The 17,953-nt window shown below is 37.3% G+C and overlaps 2 long non-coding RNA genes across 2 annotated transcripts; both read left to right on the top strand.

The window, feature by feature from the left end:
• Window positions 1-10,039, top strand: LOC120221324. The gene is made up of 3 exons (XR_005525781.1): window positions 1-198; window positions 8,832-8,908; window positions 10,014-10,039. It is a non-coding gene; the product is annotated as an uncharacterized LOC120221324 (long non-coding RNA).
• An 81-nt stretch (window positions 10,040-10,120) lies between these two features.
• On the top strand, window positions 10,121-13,987 carry LOC120221326. The gene is made up of 2 exons (XR_005525782.1): window positions 10,121-10,161; window positions 13,735-13,987. It is a non-coding gene; the product is annotated as an uncharacterized LOC120221326 (long non-coding RNA).
• Window positions 13,988-17,953: the final 3,966 nt, after the last annotated feature.

Here is a 17,953-nt window from a genome sequence, read left to right as displayed (position 1 = left end):
GACCAAAGCATGTTTTAGAAGATTGGGGAAAATGGAAGCAACAGAAAAGAAAGGCTGAAGGCAGGAAAAACTGAATATTCTGGTGAAAGTAGGAATCACTGAAGGAGCAAAGTCTTGAAGAAGGCAAAAGGTTGAAGGGTTGAGCTTCGAGGTGGATACATTCTGTGAGACCAAGATGAAGGGAGGCTGTGTGAAGAGGTAGAGATATAAGCCAGTTTTGGGGTGAAAGGAAGATGTTTCATGAGGGTCAAATTGTCCATGGTTTCAATCAAATTTCCACATCTAGATGGATGTCCCAGGTGAACAGTCATAACAAAAGCACATGTGTACTGGACAATCTGCTACCTTGGAGCCAGACGGAAGCCCAAATATAATTGCATGGAGTTGGAGGCTGCAGTAGTACTTGTTGGAAGCAGCCTCAGAGTTTGAGCCGATCTTTAAACTGGCATATATATGACTTCTTTTTCTGGCCCTTCTGGTCTGGCTTCCTCCTTCACTACCTCAGGCATGCTTGGAAATTGGGAGAACCGGAAGTCAAGGCATATGGGTACTTTCTAGGACTGGTAGTTGCTCTGACTTCCTCCACTTCCCCATTGCCTCTAAGACTATGTAGAACTCTTAGTTACTGAAACTTTGACAAACAGGAGAGAATTTGTGCCTGATGACTTTTTTTAGTGAAAGAAGTAGGGTAACAAGTAATAGGAGTGGAGGCAATGATCTCCGCAGGGTAAATAGTCTGGAATAGATAACACGACTAAAATTGCACTAGTGATTTTACAACAGTGTGATGCTTAAACTGTCAAGCTACTCCAAGTGACCCAGTTATCCACTGCTATTAGACAGTCTAGCTTTGTACTAACTAGATCCATGGGACTGGCTGATTCTTAGCTTATTTCATGGATCTTCTCCAATGTCCCCAATTGCCATGCCCTGTGGCTCTATTTTTGTCTCTCTTGTTTATGCCCTTCCTATTTTTTTTTTTTAAATTTCTCACATTCTAATTTTAGAATTTTAGGTTTTAGTTCATGATTGCATGATGGTTATAGCTTTCTAAATTGTCTTACATTCCTTCTGCTCACCCACTTCTCCCCCTTTTATTCAGTCTTGAGTACTACTATTAAATCGACATTCAGTGCAGAAGATTCCCCATATTCAAGTACATTTCTCACAATATAACCAATGCCTCCTAACCTTGTGCTAAGTTTAAACAAAGTAGTATCTGGAGACATGTAGCAAAAGATCTGTTATAGGATACCAATTTAACAAATGTTATTGGTTTTTAACTCAAGGCAGAGCATGTCATTCATTGGTTTTCAAGTTGTAGAACAGGGAGAAAAATTGTATCTAATATTAGATTTAATACTCCTGTGTTTTAATCACATGAAATGGAAGACAGAAGTTAAACTTATTCAGCTGCTTTTAACAACTTTTTCAAATGTCTGAAGGGGAAATAAGAGGACATTTATCAACTATTATTGCCCATAAAATAGAGCTTTTATTTTAAATAAATAAGACAATAAGCCTTAAGAATGAACTTGGTCACTAGTAAAATAGTAGAAAATGTACCATCAAACTTCTTTTTCTGTCTTTGCTTTGCCTTTCCCTGACCTTGAATTTGTCTCTCTACTCCTCTGTCTCTCTTGCTTGATAATCTTTGGCTCTAGCAGGGTAGGGGAGCTTATTGTTGCTTTCAGTTCATGATGGTTTTCGCGGTGGACCACACTGTTACCACTCTGAAGCCTCTCCAGAGGAACCAGATGGCTGGTTACTTTAGCTGCCAAAGCAATAGTAATAAAAACCATAAAATGTGAGGAAATGATATTTCTTTTCATTTGTTACATTTCAGCCCTTACAGAGTGTCATCAAATAATGGGGACTTTAAGAACCAACTGTGAAATTCAGAAAATGTTGAGAATCTGGGCTATTGTTCTCATTCCTCATTGTTAAATAGTTATGCTTTGATCATCTCAAACACACACATTTGATTGGTGTCATCTGCTGACATTACAACTTTTGCTTTAGCAATTTACAAAAGAAAATTAACTTTAAATTGACTTAATTATCTGTTTCTTATTTTGCATTTAAGCTTTGATTATATGGTGTCTGGTCATATTCAAATATTTAATTGGTTTTTATTTCTAATATTGTGCTCTCATCTTGATAGTTTTTTGTTGTATAACTTTCTATGATGCTTGTTTTTATATCCCTCTCACCTGTTTAATCTTATTTTAATAGCATTTAGTATGGCAATAATGGATTTGACAGCATCATCACTGATTTTTTAAGGAAATTTATATGTATATATATATACATATATATATATATACACATATAATTTATCATTTGGCATGCATAAGCATATCTTATAAAGAATGATGTACTTTTAACAAAATAATTTTTATGCCCACATGTTTAACATAGGTTATAAGTCAGTGGTTCTTATGTGGGAGTGATTTGCCTACCCCATCTCCACGTTTGGCAATGTCTGGAAACATTCTTCATTATTGCTACTGGAGGGTTACCACTGGCAGCTAGTAGGTAGAGACCAGAGATGTTGCTAAACATGACACAAGGCACAGGATGGCCCCCTGCAAATAAATATGGCTTCAGGTATCAAAAGTGCCCAGATTGAGAACCCTTGATCTAGAAGAATGGAGATATGATCACCTTTTCATGTTTTGGAGAGAAAAAAAATTTTGAGAAACTTTTATGGCCAGCAAAGACATGGTGCATGCCTTTAGGAAGAGCTCCAGAAAAAATGCCATAAACACCTTGTTTTTGTAATGCTTGTTAACTTTTCTAGCAGCTTTTACACTCAGCATGTCATATAATTCTTGTTCCATCCCTGGGATGTAGAAATAGAAGAGCATTCAAATAAATATGCCTTTTTATAGTTGCAAAACAGAAGCAAGGAATTTAAGTGATTATCTTAGGTTTACATGACTGGTTAGTGATTCCGGTTCCCTGTCCACAGGGCACTGAAGCCTTCGACTCAGAAATGTATCTACCAATCTAATGGTAGGGGTGGAATTAAGAGGCAGATTTTTATGTTTCCAGGAGGAAACCAGGCTCACCGTGCTCATGTACAAAAAGGCCTGGTCTGTCTTTACCCCGCTTCTCCCGTCTCCTCAGTAATATGAAAAATCCAAGAGGAATAAGGTTGCCATTCATTCTGTTCCTAAACACTGCATCATTTCAGATCATTGTTTTAATTAAATGCGTTTTTATTGACATAGAATTCACTTGTACTAACTCTAAGTTTATATTTAGCATTAGTCATAGTTGCAAGGGAAGTCAATCTCAGAGAGATCCTATACATTCAGCCTTGCCGAAACTGAGACAGCTGAGCCTTTCCTGAGCAGTACAGCCCCTCCGTGTTCTCCCTCTGCAGATCTGACTCCTCTTTTAGCTGCTGAATAATAAATGCTTTTATCACAGAAAGCCATCAGTCAGGGTACGGGTTTAAATGAGAAATGGAACAAGCATTTCTGCCTAATAACTGTGGTGTTAACCTTGGATAATGGTATCTGTGATTTTCAAAATATTTAACCTGGAGGAGAAATCCACTGTCTTTTCCATCACAGGTTTGCTCCTCTTGTGTTATTCCGGTTGGAAACTAACACCTTTAAGCTTTCTCTTGGAAACTGCTAATATTATGGAATAGTATCTTCTGTTTTAATACTTGGGGTGGTGAATCTCAAATGAAGTAGGGCTGTCATCTAAACTATCTGTGTATAAATATTAACCATTTAGAATAAATATTATTTGAATGTTTTCCAACAACTTGCACACGTTTTTGAAACTGGATGCTTAGAGCAAACTTAGAAAGCCATCCATCCTACATTATCAACTCACTTGTTTCTCAATCAAAAGCTTCCTGAAATTTATGGTCTACAGATGGGAGTAAGAGTTTGTTCTTAATGTATATACTAAGTTTTTGCTGGGTATCCAGGCCTGTGGATACAGCAGACAGACACAGAGTCTTCATACTGTTTTCTGCAGTTAAACATTTGTTAACTTGGCTGTAGACTGGGGTAAATCCTAGAGTATCTATGGGGAGATGAAGGCAGCACTCAGGAAGGGCTATCGATGATATGAGAGCTGTCAATGTCCAAATATAAAGGAGAAAAAAATTCCAGCTTAGTGAGAGGAAAATCAGGGGGTGAAAAGACTATATAGCAGCATGTCCAAGCTATTTATTTAATTTAATGGCTAGGAAGTGAGTTGGGATCAAAACTCCCAAAGTCATCCACTGAAGTAGTGTGTTGAAAATGGATGGGGTGTTTTGAGCACGTACATTCTTTTTTTAAAATGTTTTATTTTATTTATTTTTGAGCGAGACAGAGAACAAACAGGAGAGAGGCAAAAAGAGAGGATCAGAGGATCAGAAGCGGGCTCTGCCCGGAGAGCCAGATATGGGCCTCAAACTCATGAACCTTGAGATCATGACCTGAGCTACAGTCAGATGCTTAACCAACTGAGCAACCCCAGGGCCCCTTGAATATTTACATTCTAATGGTTGTTCTTAATTCTGGTTAATTTGAATGACCAGGGAAGCTTTTAAATACAGGTTTCCCCAGCTATCTGAAAGCTGAAAGTTCCTGTGAAGACTCTCCTAACTTGAAATGCATGAAGTGAAGAAGCAATTATCATTAATTTATGTAGAAATATTTCCAAGCCTTCTAAGACCCCAATAATAACGTCTCAGGCTTCTCTGAGAACTTAGGACAGACACAGTTGCTAACAGATGTACAAAATAAATTGAGACAAAGCACGGATGCTCAGAGACAGTTCAAAGCTATGGCAGCCGGATTCTCAGATTCTGAGTGTAGTTTTCCCAGGAAGGAGCTTGGTGGCGCCACTCTCACTGTTCAGGTGCAAGCTGCCTCTGTACGGGCTGGCCTTAAAGCAAAACAGTGAGGTGACTAGCAGTGGAGATGGAAAGAAGCAGAACTGTGAACTTACCTGAATAGCATCTCTAAAAAGTACCGGTCCAAGTCCATGCTGAAGGGTTGTGAGGGGAAGTGGTCAGTGAGTGGAAGTCAAATCTTAATTCTGCTGATTAGTTTGAGAAATGCACCAGTGGACAAAACCATGACATGAAAAGCTAACGAGATTAAACCAAAAGCATTCATGATTCGTGAAAGTGTGATGACAACGAGCACTCGTACATATAGTTGATAAAGTGTAAATCGGTACACTTTCCTGACGACAAACTGGTGTTATATATCATGGACCTTTCCGTGTTTGTTATTTTTAAGTCAGTAATTCCACTTTTAGAAAATTCTTCTGTGGAAACAATCAGACCATTGATCAAGTGTGTTTTATAGAGATGGTCTTTATAGCACTGTTAATAATACAGAAAAACTGGGCAAAGATTAAATTTTCAATAATTGAGGTTTGGGTGACTCTATTACGGTAATCTGTATAATAAAATAGTATATAATGGTGTACACATATATGCACTATTTTGAGGAAAGCAAGTTACATTATATCGGTATCGGAAAGAAATGGTTGGATATATGAATAATAAAAAGTCTTGAATATATACCTCCGTGTTAACAATGTTTACCTTTCTGCGGTAGGATTAAAGATGATTTTAAAGACATTTTTTCTGTCCTGAATTTTCATACCTTGTGTGATATAAAAGTGAAACTGTTATATAACAATGAAAAATGTCATCAGTGATAGGAAATACTTAATTACTATAGAAAATTTATATTGCATTTCTTATAACTTTTGAGACTCTGAGGCAAATATCTTTTGTCAGGTGGGATGCATTTTATACGTAGCTATAATACATGAAAAATTTATTTCCATAATCTGTTAGCTGTGGAGACAAGAGTAAATACAGGAAACAATTAGATGGAAGAAAAGGAAAATAAATCAGCCACGGTAAGTGGGGTAGGTGATACAATTTGCATCAGAAGCTTGGTAGAGAATTTAAAGAGACCCAGGAAACTGGTTCATTCTGCCTTTTACATGAAGTTAGATGAGCTTGATCTTAAAGGCTGCAGGATTAGATTCAGCAGATAAAAGAAGGAGCTGCTTGGATGCAGAGATTAATGACTTATGAGGGGAGAGGTAAAGCAGTTGGTGTAATTAAACTTTGTTTGCATATTAAAAAGAGTAAAGTTATAAGATTAGATCTAGGACAAGCTAAGAAGAATTCATAAATTCCATTATGAGTGCATAATTCACAGTGGAATAGATAGATGTCAGAAAATTATTGTAGCTACTTGAACAGTGAAGAAATGAGATATAAGTTGCACTGTAGTAAATTTATTTCAAGCGAGAGGTAATGAGTAAAGAGACTGGTGACTAGACGCTGTGACAAAGCTACCGGCTTGTGCTGGACACAGGGTTTGCCATGATGGTGGCTATGAGACCATTCAGGGGAAATGAGCAATACTTAAAACACCAAAGAGAGGAGACCAGAAATGTGAGGTTATGATCTGAGCCAAAACCAAGAGTCTGATGTTTAACCGACTGAGCCACCCAGGCGCCCCTTGATCTTTCCTTATCTTTCAGGGGCATACACTTCTGAAGAATACTCTGTTATTTTGTCAAATCTCTCTCAATTTAAGTTTGTCTAATGTTTTCCAATGGTTACACTGGGGATATCCATTTTTGTTAAGAACACCACAGAAATGATGTGCCTTTCTCAGTGCAACATGTCAGGGTGAACGTGACGTTGCCATATCTTATTACACTCGTTTATAATTTATTTCTGTACCTATCTCTCTGTATACAGTAGAAGCCATCAGTTTATACTGATACCTCTGATTCCAGTTCAGCCCCACAGGGTTCGTTCACCTTATTCGTAACTTATTTCTCCAACAGTGAGAAACATGACCTTTATTATCTGTATTTACATATTATTTCAATTATAGTATACATATAAAGTTCCTTAGAAGTTGCTAACACATTCACAAGAAACAAGGTTACCAGAGTACTGGTTTCATGTATATTTTTTGGTGTTTAGTCCAGTCAAAATACTATTCTTAGGAGTTAAATTAGGTTACTTTTTTCCCCTCAACCTCATTACTGTCCTTATATTATTTATTTGTAATTCAGTTAGGTTCACTTATTATATTTTATTTTCTATTTTCTATGTTGTGTTCCCTTTACTCCTGGTTCTTTTTAAATTTACATGAAAAAGAGTTTACTCTCTATGGTATCCCTTTTCACGGATGTGGACATATTCAGAAAACCACCACAGTCATGATACAGAACATTTCTATTACCTCAAAAATTCTCTCCTGTTTTTTTATAGTCAACTTCACCCTCTACCCCTAATCATTGGCAACAACTGATCTGTTGTCTATTCCTATCATTTTTAACCTTCCAGAGAGTCCTAAAAATGGAATTATGTAACTTGGTTTCTGGCTTCTTTTGCTTAGCAAAATTTATTTAAGATTCATCCATGCTATTGCACGAATCAATATTATTTGTGGTTTTTTAAAAAAAAATTCTTAGTACTATTCTATTGTCTGTATGAACCACATTTTGTTGATCAATTCACTGCTGGAAAAACCTCTGGGTTGCTCTCAGTTTTTGACAAGTATGACCACAGCTGATATACATATTCCCTTACAGGTTTTTGTGTGACCAGAGGTTTTCTCTCTTGAGTAAATGCCTGGTATTGGGATTGCAGACTCATGGAATAAGTACATGCTGAACTTGATAGGAAACTGCCAAACCAGTTTTTCATGTTTATTTTTTTATGTTTACTTCTATTTTGAGAGAGGGAGACAGGGGATGACCAAGGGAGGGACAGAGAGAGAGAGAGAGAGAGAGAGACGGAGACAGAATCTGAGTCAAGCTCCAGGCGCTGAGCTGTCAGTATAGAGCCTCATGTGAGGCTCCCAATCATAAGCGGTGAGATCATGACCTGAGCAGAAGTTGGATGTCTAACCGACTGAGCCACCCGGACATCGCTGCCAAACTTGGTTTTTCAAAGTGATCATACATTTCCCGTTCCCACCAGCTGTGTACAGGACTTCCAGATGCTCATTATTCCCTGAGCCCTTGATGTAGTCAGAGTTTTGATGGTTTGCCATTCTAAGAAAATGTCTGTTCATTTAATATTGTGGTTTGAATGTCTATATTATTAATTTAATTATTAGTTATGTTGAACCTCTTTCAATGTGCTCATTTTCCAGCTGGACGTTTTCTTTGGTTAATTGTCTATTCAGACCTTTTATTTATTGAAAACAAATTAGATTGTTCATTTTTGTTGAGTTTTGAGCGTTCTTTATACATTTTATATACAAGTCCTTTGTAACAAATGTGATTTGCAAACATTTTCTCCCTGCTTGTGGCTTGTCGTTTCACTGTATTAACAATGTCTTTCATAAAGCAGAAGTTTGTGATTTTGATAAATCCCAATTTATTTTTTTCTCCCCATGGATTGAACATTTGGTGTCATATTTTTAAAATATCTTAGCCTAACTCAAACTATAAACAATTTTCTCCTATTTTTTTTCTAGAATTTTGAGAGTTTTACTTTGTATTTTGGGTCTATGGTCAGTTTTTTTTTTTTTAAGGTTTATTTATTTTTGAGAGAGAGAGAGAGAGAGAGAGAGAGGGAGAGAGAGTTAGTTCTACCCGGGGACAGGCAGAGAGAGGGGGAGACACAGAATCCAAAGCAGGCTCCAGGCTCTGAGCTGTCAGCATAGAGCCCGACACGGGGCTCGAACCCACGGACCATGAGATCGTGACCTGAGCTGAAGTTAGTTGCTCAACCAACAGAGCCACCCAGGCGCTCCTCAAATTTTTAAAAAATTTAAAAAAAAATTATCTGAGTATACTTGTTACGTTTGTTTCAGGTGTACACCATTGTAATTGGACAAGTTTATCACCACAAGTATAACTACCATCTGTCAAATTTTGAATAACAGATGAGGTATGTGCTGAGGTTCCTGCTTTTCAGTTTTAAAAACACCATTTGTTGAAAATATGATTTTTTCCCTTTTCTGAAGTGCTTTTTCATTTTTGTCGAATATAGTTGACTATATTCATGTAAGACTAATTCTAGATACTATTCTTTTCTAATGATTGTCTTCATCCTTCAGCCAATATCACATATTCTCTTGATTAGTAAATCATGAAATCTCTACTGTGTCCTCCAAGTTTGTACTTCTTTTACCAAATTGTTTTGATGATCCCAGTTCTTTTGACTTTCCATATAAATTTTAGAATTTTGTTGCTATCTACAAAAAGGATTGTGGGGATTTTGATTTGGATTACACTGAAACTATAGATAAAATTTGGGGAGAATTGATATCTTAACAAAATTTATTCCTCCAATTTAAGAGAGTGGTTAATGTTTTTATTTCTTTAGTTCTTTGTTTGCTGTCATCAGCACCTGGCAAATTTGAGCATACAGTCTACACATATGTGTTATATTTATATGTATTTTTTATGATATTATAAATGGTTCTTTTCTTTAATTTTATATTTTAAATATGCATTGCAGGTATAAAGAAATATAATTGATTCTTTTATATTGACCATATAACTTGAGAACTAGCTGATTTTATTTCTATATTCTAAGTTTTTGGAATTATTTAAGATTTTCTATATAGATAATTATATCATCTTTGAATAAAAGAATTGTATTTATTTCTTTTCAATCTGTGTACTTTTTATTTTTCTTGCTTTATTTATTACACTGGGTATAACTCTCAGTATGATGTTAAATAGGAGTAGTAAAATAGGACAATCTTACCCTATTCTTAATCTTAGAGAGAAAACATTCAGTCTTTCAAAATTATGTTTACTGTAGGTTCTTGTAGATGTGTTTTATCAGTTTGCCGATAGTTTTCATCACATCAGTGGATGTGGAAGTTTATCATATGCTTTTCCTTCATCTATTACAATGGTCATATGGCATTTCTTCCTTAGTCTACTGATATGGTGGATTATACTATTTGATTTTTTAATCAGCCTTGTACTGCTGGGATGATTCTTACTTGATCATGGAGATAGATTTGTTTGTTTGTTTATAGAAAGAGAAGGAGACACAGAATCCAAACAGGCTCCAGGCTCTGAGCTGTCAGCACAGAGCCCAACGTGGGGCTCGAACTTGGGACCAGTGAGATCGTGACCTAGATGAAAGTCGGACGCTTAACCAACTGAGCCACCCAGGCGCCCCAGGTATCATTTATTTTAAGTATTTCTTGATAAAATTTGTTAGTACTTATTGAAGATTTTTACATCTATGTTCACGAAAAAGACTGGTTTGTAGTTTTCTTTCTTTCTTTCTTTCTTTCTTTCTTTCTTTCTTTCTTTCTTTCTTGTACTCTTTTCATCTGGTTTTGGCATCAGGGTAATATTAGCCTCATAGTAACAGTTGGAAAGTGTTCCTTCTTTTTAGAGTATTCGGAAGTGCTTTGTTTGTTTCGTACTATTTGGAGATTTCTCAGATATCTTTCTGTTATTGGTATTTAAATTCTACTATGCTTTGGGAACATCCCTTGTATGATTTGTATTCTTTTATATCTGTTTATATTTAATGTATTGGCATAATAACATCTGTCTTGATGAATGTATCACACACAGTGGAAAAGAATGTATATTTGCAATTTTTAGAGTGAAGTGTTCTATAAATGTCAATTATGTCAAGTTGGTTGCTACTGCTTTTCAGGCTCTCTGTATCTTTACTGATATCTCTCCACTTATTCTATCTCTTCTGCTACAACTGCAGATTTGTCAGTTCTAGCACGTTTTACTGCACGTATTTTTGAAACTTTGTTGTTATGTGCCTACAAAATTAGAATTGTTATGTCTTTTTAGATAATTGACCCATCTATTCTTATTTTATGCTTGCCTTTCACTTATCATCTTCCTTATTCTATATGTCTGAAACTAATGCAGCTACTGAAACTTTATTTTGGCTAGTGGTAGTAACGTACATCATTTTCCATCCTTTTACAGTTAATTATCTGTAAAAAAATGAGTTTGTTATAAACAACAAATAGTTGAATCTTGTTTTTTTCATTAATCTGAAAATTTGTCTCATTTCATTGGTGTGTTTAGACCATTCGTACTTATGTTTTTATCAATACAGCTGATGAAAGGTAATTGATCTGCTCACACCCTTCTCATGTCAAAGAATGAAGGACCCCATCCCTGCCCTTCAGGGGACAGACACAACAGTGGGGTTAGCCAGGAAACATATGACACAATGCTTAAGCTGAGCAAGGAAATATACAGTGAGCAGTCTGAAATGCAGAAAGATATTCCCACACAAGGTGCTAGGTCCATCATAACCTGAGAGAACTCCAACTCTTGGTAAGAAAGTATACCCAGTCTAAAGCCCATTCTTCTACAGCTGAGGGGGCTGGGGTCAAAAGACTGCAAGTGCAAGACTTTCTTTCCAAAGATATATCTATTATTGATGATTTGAAATAATATAGGATGGCATAAAGAAGGAATTCATTTCACTCAGAATGCTACAGGCAAGAGATAATAGCTCTTAATATTTTTTAACATCTTTCTTTCCATCTGTATATTATATACACATAATATTTTATATATTTGAGGTCATACTGTTCATAGTTTATAACCTGATTGTTTCACCTTGTGAGCAGTATTTTTGTATCATTAAGTATTTTCGAGATCCTTCTTTTATATGACTGTACTATAAATTAGCCGTCTCCATGACTGTGGATATGTAAGTTGCCTTAAATTTATTTCACTTTAAAAAAAAATCATTATTTTTACAAAATAATGATAATGAATATCTTTCACCAAAATCTTTGTGAAATTTTTTATTTTTTCTTTAGATAAATTTTCTTTTTTAATTTATTTTTTTCTTTCATAGTTTATTGTCAAGTTGGATTCCATATAACACCCAGTGCTTATCCCAACAAGTGCCCTCCTTCATGCCCATCACCCCTCTTCCCTTCTCCCCACCCCCATCAACCCTCAGTTTGTTCTCAGTATTCAAGAACCTCTCATGGTTTGCCTCCCTCCCTCTCCCCAACTATTTTTCCCCTTCTTTTCCCTCATGGTCCTCTGTTAAGTTCCCCCTATAAGTAGAGGCATATGGTATCTGTTTTTCTCTGCCTGACTTATTTTGCTCAGCATAACACCCTCAAGTTCCATCCACATTCATACAAATGGCCAGATTTCATTCTTTCTCATTGCCATGTAGTATTCCATTGTATAGATAAACCACATCTTCTTGATCCATTCATCAGTTGATGGACACTTAGGCTCTTTCCATGATTTGGCTATTGTTGAAAGTGCTGCTATGAACTTTGGGGTACATGGGTCCCTGTGCATCAGCACTCCTGTATCCCTTGGATAAATTCCTAGCAGTGCTACTGCTGGGTCATAGGGGAGTTCTATTGTTAATTTTTTGAGGAAACTGCACACTGTTTTCCAGAGAAGCTGCACCAGTTTACATTCCCACCACAGTGTAGGAGGGTGCCCGTTTCTCCACGTCCTCGCCAGCATCTATAGTCTCCTGATTTGTTCATTTTAGCCACTCTGACCAGCATGAGGTGGTATCTCAGTGTGGTTTTGATTTGTATTTCCCTGATGATGAGGACGTTGAGCATCGTTTCATGTGTCTGTTGGCATTAGATAAATTTTCAAAAGTGGATTTATCAGTCAAGATGGTTTTATCATTTTTAGACTTTCAATGATAATTGCCAAATTATCAAGTTGATTTATTCTTCCATTGAGATTGTATAAAGTGTTTCTTTTAATGTTTATTTATTTTTGAGAGAGATACAGCGAGTGAGCATATGAGCACATGAGCCCAGGAGGGGTAGAGAGATAAGGAGACAGAGATCTGAACAGGCTCTATACCATCAGTGCAGAGCCCAGTGTGAGGCTCAAACTCACGAACTGTGAGATCATGACATGTGCTGAAATCAAGGGCTTAACCAACTTAGCCACCCAGGTGCCCCTATAAAGTGTTTGGTTTCTGATGGAGGATTTCTCTACTGACGTTTTGCAGATGAAGAAGAAACAGGGAGAAACAAATTTTTTTTAATGATACAAGGAAATTGAAGGATAGTATTATGGATTATGAGTTTATCTGATACTTCCAAGTTGAAAACACAACTGACAGTAGCTTTCTAAAGAGTGAAGTGATATACTCTCATATGCTAGTCTGTGTATTTTAAATATTTCTTTAAAAACAAAATTAAAGTGTTTTTTGCTCCCCTTAAAATTTCTTTAAATATGCTGAATTTTTAGGCATTTTCTCACCTTTATTGTAACTTAATATAATTTTAGAGTTTCCTCTCCTTACGTTTCAAGATTCTTCATCTTCCTCAGGTTCTGAGTTAAATGCCTATTCCTCCTAAAATTTTTTCTGCTCCTAAAATTTGGCAATTGTTTAGTCACAACTAGGACCATGTAAGGAATCTTCCACTTGCACTTTTGTTTTTTAGCATAGATAATTTTATGTACATGTCGTATCTTAGCTGTGTTTAAACACCTTTCTCACACAGGGCTCGTGTCTTGCACTTTTTTCTGTTTCTCCAGAGGTGAGTCTATAGGCTTGCGTTATGGTAACTTGAGATGGTCAATTCTGTAATAGCAGGACAATACTTTTTTCTCACTATTCCATCTCCAATGCCTTTCATACTGCCTAAAACACAGTTGGAATTCATTAAATGTTTTTTGAATAGTAAATGAAAAAATAGATTTATTATGAATTTAGGAGAGTGGGGTGACCTAAAAAATTACGTTCTTCATTTTCCCTTGCAGCATCATCAGGAAAGAAGGAAGTGGATTTTATTTTCTCTCCCAGAAATTTGTGGATTCCTAACACATGAGTTTTTCTTACTCACGGAGGGTCTTCCTCTTTAGTGATGCTGGCAGATTAGCCCAGAACCTTCTGAAAGAAAGCCATTGAGAAGATTTGCATGGCGCACACGCGCTTGTGTTTAAGGCAATTGACCTAAAAAAAGGAGAGGAACAAACCAAGATTTATAGTGTTGAAAGGAGAGAGAGAGAGAGAGAGAGAAAATCTACCTGGGTTTGAACTGGTCCAACTGGTCTTAATGGTTAACTAACTTCAAGCTTAAGGACCCTGCTTGCTGACCTAAGGTCCCTACTCTATAGCAGAAGTAACCTGCTTTGCTTGAGAGTTGCAGACCAAATTTGGCCTTGAGGAGTGAAGGACCGAACTTTTCCGGAAGATAAGGCCTGACCACATTGTATTCAAAAACAGCTGCCGCGGATGCCAGCAAGTCTGTTCAGAGTCCTGTGGATAAACGGACTAACTGCTTCTCCCGCAGGCAGCGCTCCCTGCCTCCCACATGTCTGGCGCTTTCCCCTTTAAGCCCCTCCCACTTCATCTGGACATGAAAGATGGTCTTTGGGACTTTAGTCCTTTATCTTCTCAGATTGCTGGCTTCCTGAATAAAGCGGCTGTCCTCTCCTACCATCAGTTGTCTCGCGAGTAGTGATTTTGAGCATCTGAACCTGAGTTTGGAAACCGTTCTCTGTCTGGTAACAGGTTTATCCCCCAGGAGTAAGAGGAAGAAAGGGTATTTGGCCTCCTGGGAGGCAGAAAGTCCTGACCTCACTTAAATGCTGCAACTCTGAGGATCAGGATCTGAGGGGACACCTATGAGGACAGAGCTGTCGCCTGAAGGGTGGGCCAAGCCTCATGGTGGCCAAGCTTGGCCTGAAAGTGGGTGAAGCTGCCAGGTTGCTGCCTACCAACAAATAAAGCTTGTTGGCTTGGGCCGCAGATGGCCCGACAGCTTGGACAGATGGTGAGAGACTCCTGCTTCACAGTGGCATCTTGTGGCCCCAAGACCAAATGGCATCTGTGACAGCCACAGACTGAGGCTCTTCTCTGCCCAGAACCTGAAAAGCTGAAAGGTCAGTTTTATTTATCTATTGATCTATCAGTCTATAGATTTATTTTAGCAGTCCTAGGAAGGGTGCAGAGAGCCCAAAATTACTCATATGTCTTCCTGCCAGTTTGAAGGAGGAGGGACTTGAGCTTCTAATTAATTGGAGAAAATTAAAGGGTTGTGTTGCAACATGTATCTTGCATGTCCCAGAGCAATTCATTCATCATATAAATTATTTTTTCCCCTTTTGTGGTCACATCCTCCTAAGGATAGAAGGTTCTTTTGCAGATGTATATTCTTCCCTAATTTAAATGTTCCTGCTGGGCAGAGAAACACTCTGGCTTCCAGTTCAACTTCCAGTCTGGGAATGTGTAGGTTTCTGGAATAATTCTAAAGTTTTAAATTATTGTTGACCTTACTTTTCCTTTTCTCTCTAGGGGACCATATTGGGTGAATCTCTGCTGGCGTGAGTCACCCTGCCTGCTGCAGCATATCATTTTCACTAACTATCATGGGGGTGTTTCAGGCAGTATTCTTCCAAATTTTACATTTAAGTTGGGGAAAAAAACTCACCTTGAGAGCCAGCTTTTGTTTCAGACCAGCTGTTTTGCTCAAGTTTCAATTACCTTTTGAAATGTGTTTCCTTGTTGCATATGTGCAAATTACATTTCTATGTGAAAATGGTGGTATGTAGGTGAAAAGTCTTTGCTAGCATGTTTCAATCAAGTTTCTCTTTATGTCTTGATTCCCTTTTCCTCCCAATTAAGTAAAGGAAGTTCTCTGTGCATCCTTGATTAAAAAGGCGTTGAAACTAGAGCCCACAGTTGTCAATGCCTTTGGTTACATTGTTTTTCTCCACCAGCCTCTGGGGCCTGAAGATGGGACAGTTTCCTACTGCTGAACTTCTGAGTGTTTCACTTTCCCTTGTTAGTTCTCTTAACCCTTGCCTCACCTCCCTTTATTAATTTGCCTTCAAAATCCCAGCCGAGCCTGTCTGACTCCTTACAAGCCATGGAGGGCTAGAGCATTAAGCTTTTTTCCTACAAACATTGGCATGGTGAATTCGGAATATTGACTTTTGGAACAACTCTTGAGTTTACAGCTCTTTTCAGATTGCTTGCTGGACAGTAAGTAGTAATTTTATAATGACTTTTTAATACCGACTGGGGTCCTGTTTCTAAGAGTAAGTATTAAATTGTTTAACCTGGTTGTCTTGAGCTTAAAGGGAAGAAGACTTCAGTGGAAAGGATGTGGATTATAAAAACTGAATCAGACAAATCGACACTCTACCTCTGGCTCATTATGAAAGTACTACCCGTCCAGTGACTTGGCCCTAATTATTTGTTCTACATCAAATTGGGAACAAGACTCGGGCCTGAGGGAAGAGCCAACAAGTAATATTGGTCCATTTTAGTAGTTGTTGATGAGTAGGTGTAGTAAGTGTGGTAGTAGATGTACCTGTGTTTTCTGTGGCAAAACAAATGTCAGGCAATCCATTGAATAGCAAGAAGATTCCAAATACTTTCTAGTGCTTTGCAAAGCAACCTGTGCCTTTACCATCTGGTCCCTGAGCTTTGTGAACTGTTACCCCTGATGGGTTTGACACCAAGCAGCTCAGATACATTAGAACAGGACTTTGGTAGTCTATGGTAGTCTGTGTCTAGTCTATGCTTTGCTTTTTCTTAATTTCAGAATTAATTCCATATTTTAAAAATGAGGCTGAATAGCGTGATAGCAATTTATTTATTAACATCTCAAATAGTCTTGTCTTTCATCTTCTTATAAAAGATGGAGGAGGGAAGAGGTGGGGAATTAGGGACCATATCATCTCACACAGCTGGGGTAAGTAGGCTGTGGATCAGGGACGTGTCGGAGCCCTTAGTTCTGGTAATCCTTTGACGAGAATATCAGGTATGTCTATGGAAGCTTTAGATCAATAGGGCCTTTCAATGAAATCCAGATAAAGATCCACTGAGAAACTGAATCATTCGTTTATATTCTACTTGTTAGAAAATAATATCTTCATTTCATTATGCCTCACTATTCATCAAAAGTTTATGGAGTGTGGCTTGAAAGATACACCGCCTGCTACTCTTCTAGATCCTGAAAAATGTATTCATGAGTTGTCAGACAAGACAGCTGCTTGCTTGTGCTGCACTCTTGTGGCACCCCTCCTCCCCAGTGCTTTTACACAGCTGGGTTTTGTTGTCTCTGCATTGTGTTTCTGTTGACCTGCTGTGAGAGACATGGTTAGAAAGAACCCTGAGCATCTTATGTTTGTATTTACTGCAGGGGTATTGTTAAGAATCCTCTTATTTACATTTCAGAGGGGAAGAAAAGAATGTCTCTCAGGATTTACTTTTAGGGATACTTAGTTTTTGTTTTGTTTTGTTTTGTTTGTTTTTTTTTGAGCAACCAGTTTGTTGTTGTTACAGCTGACATACAACATTGTGTTTAAGGTGTAAGGTTGACTTGAAACATTTATATTACAACTTGATTGAGATGGAAGCCTTAGCAAACACCTCTTTCACATCAGACACGTGAGTTTATTTTTATCTTATGGATACTGGGGGTCACATAACAGATAATTTTTCCCATTGTTTTAGTTCCTAGGAAGCTCATAGCCTAACTCATGTTTATTGCTAAGCAGTGGAGTTTATATTATAACCTAAATTCTTGCTTTTTATCTCTTGATTTTTTTCTCCCTGGATTATTGGACTCAAGATTTCTTTCTTTTTTATTCTATTTTATGTTTATTTAAAGCTACCTCAAATTACTTGTGAACATAGTAAGGTATAAAAAAATTAAACAAGACAGCAAGGAGTACTTTTTTTGTTTATCATTTTTTTCTGTGAGAATTTTATGTCTACACAGTCTCAAAAAAAAAAAAAAAACCCAAACATAAAATACAACACTAGCCAAAATATAACTATTAAAAACACCGATTTTCTGCACAGTCATATAGCAAAGAATGGTGGTTGTTTGATGCAGTAAAATCGCTCCTCCTTTGCTTAGTTCATGCAAACTGGCTCCTGTGATTTGATCCAGATCATCTAAAGCAGAATCTTTTGAAAGACTGGCTTTCTATCATTATGTTCTATATTGAGAAGAATCACTAA

Source organism: Hyaena hyaena, unplaced genomic scaffold (genome assembly GCF_003009895.1).
Source record: "Hyaena hyaena isolate Hyena2069 unplaced genomic scaffold, ASM300989v1 scaffold_768, whole genome shotgun sequence".
In the NCBI taxonomy this organism is placed as follows: Eukaryota; Metazoa; Chordata; class Mammalia; order Carnivora; family Hyaenidae; genus Hyaena; species Hyaena hyaena.
The sequence above is the reverse complement of the archived record's forward strand: the minus strand, read 5'-3'. Positions and strand labels throughout refer to the sequence as shown.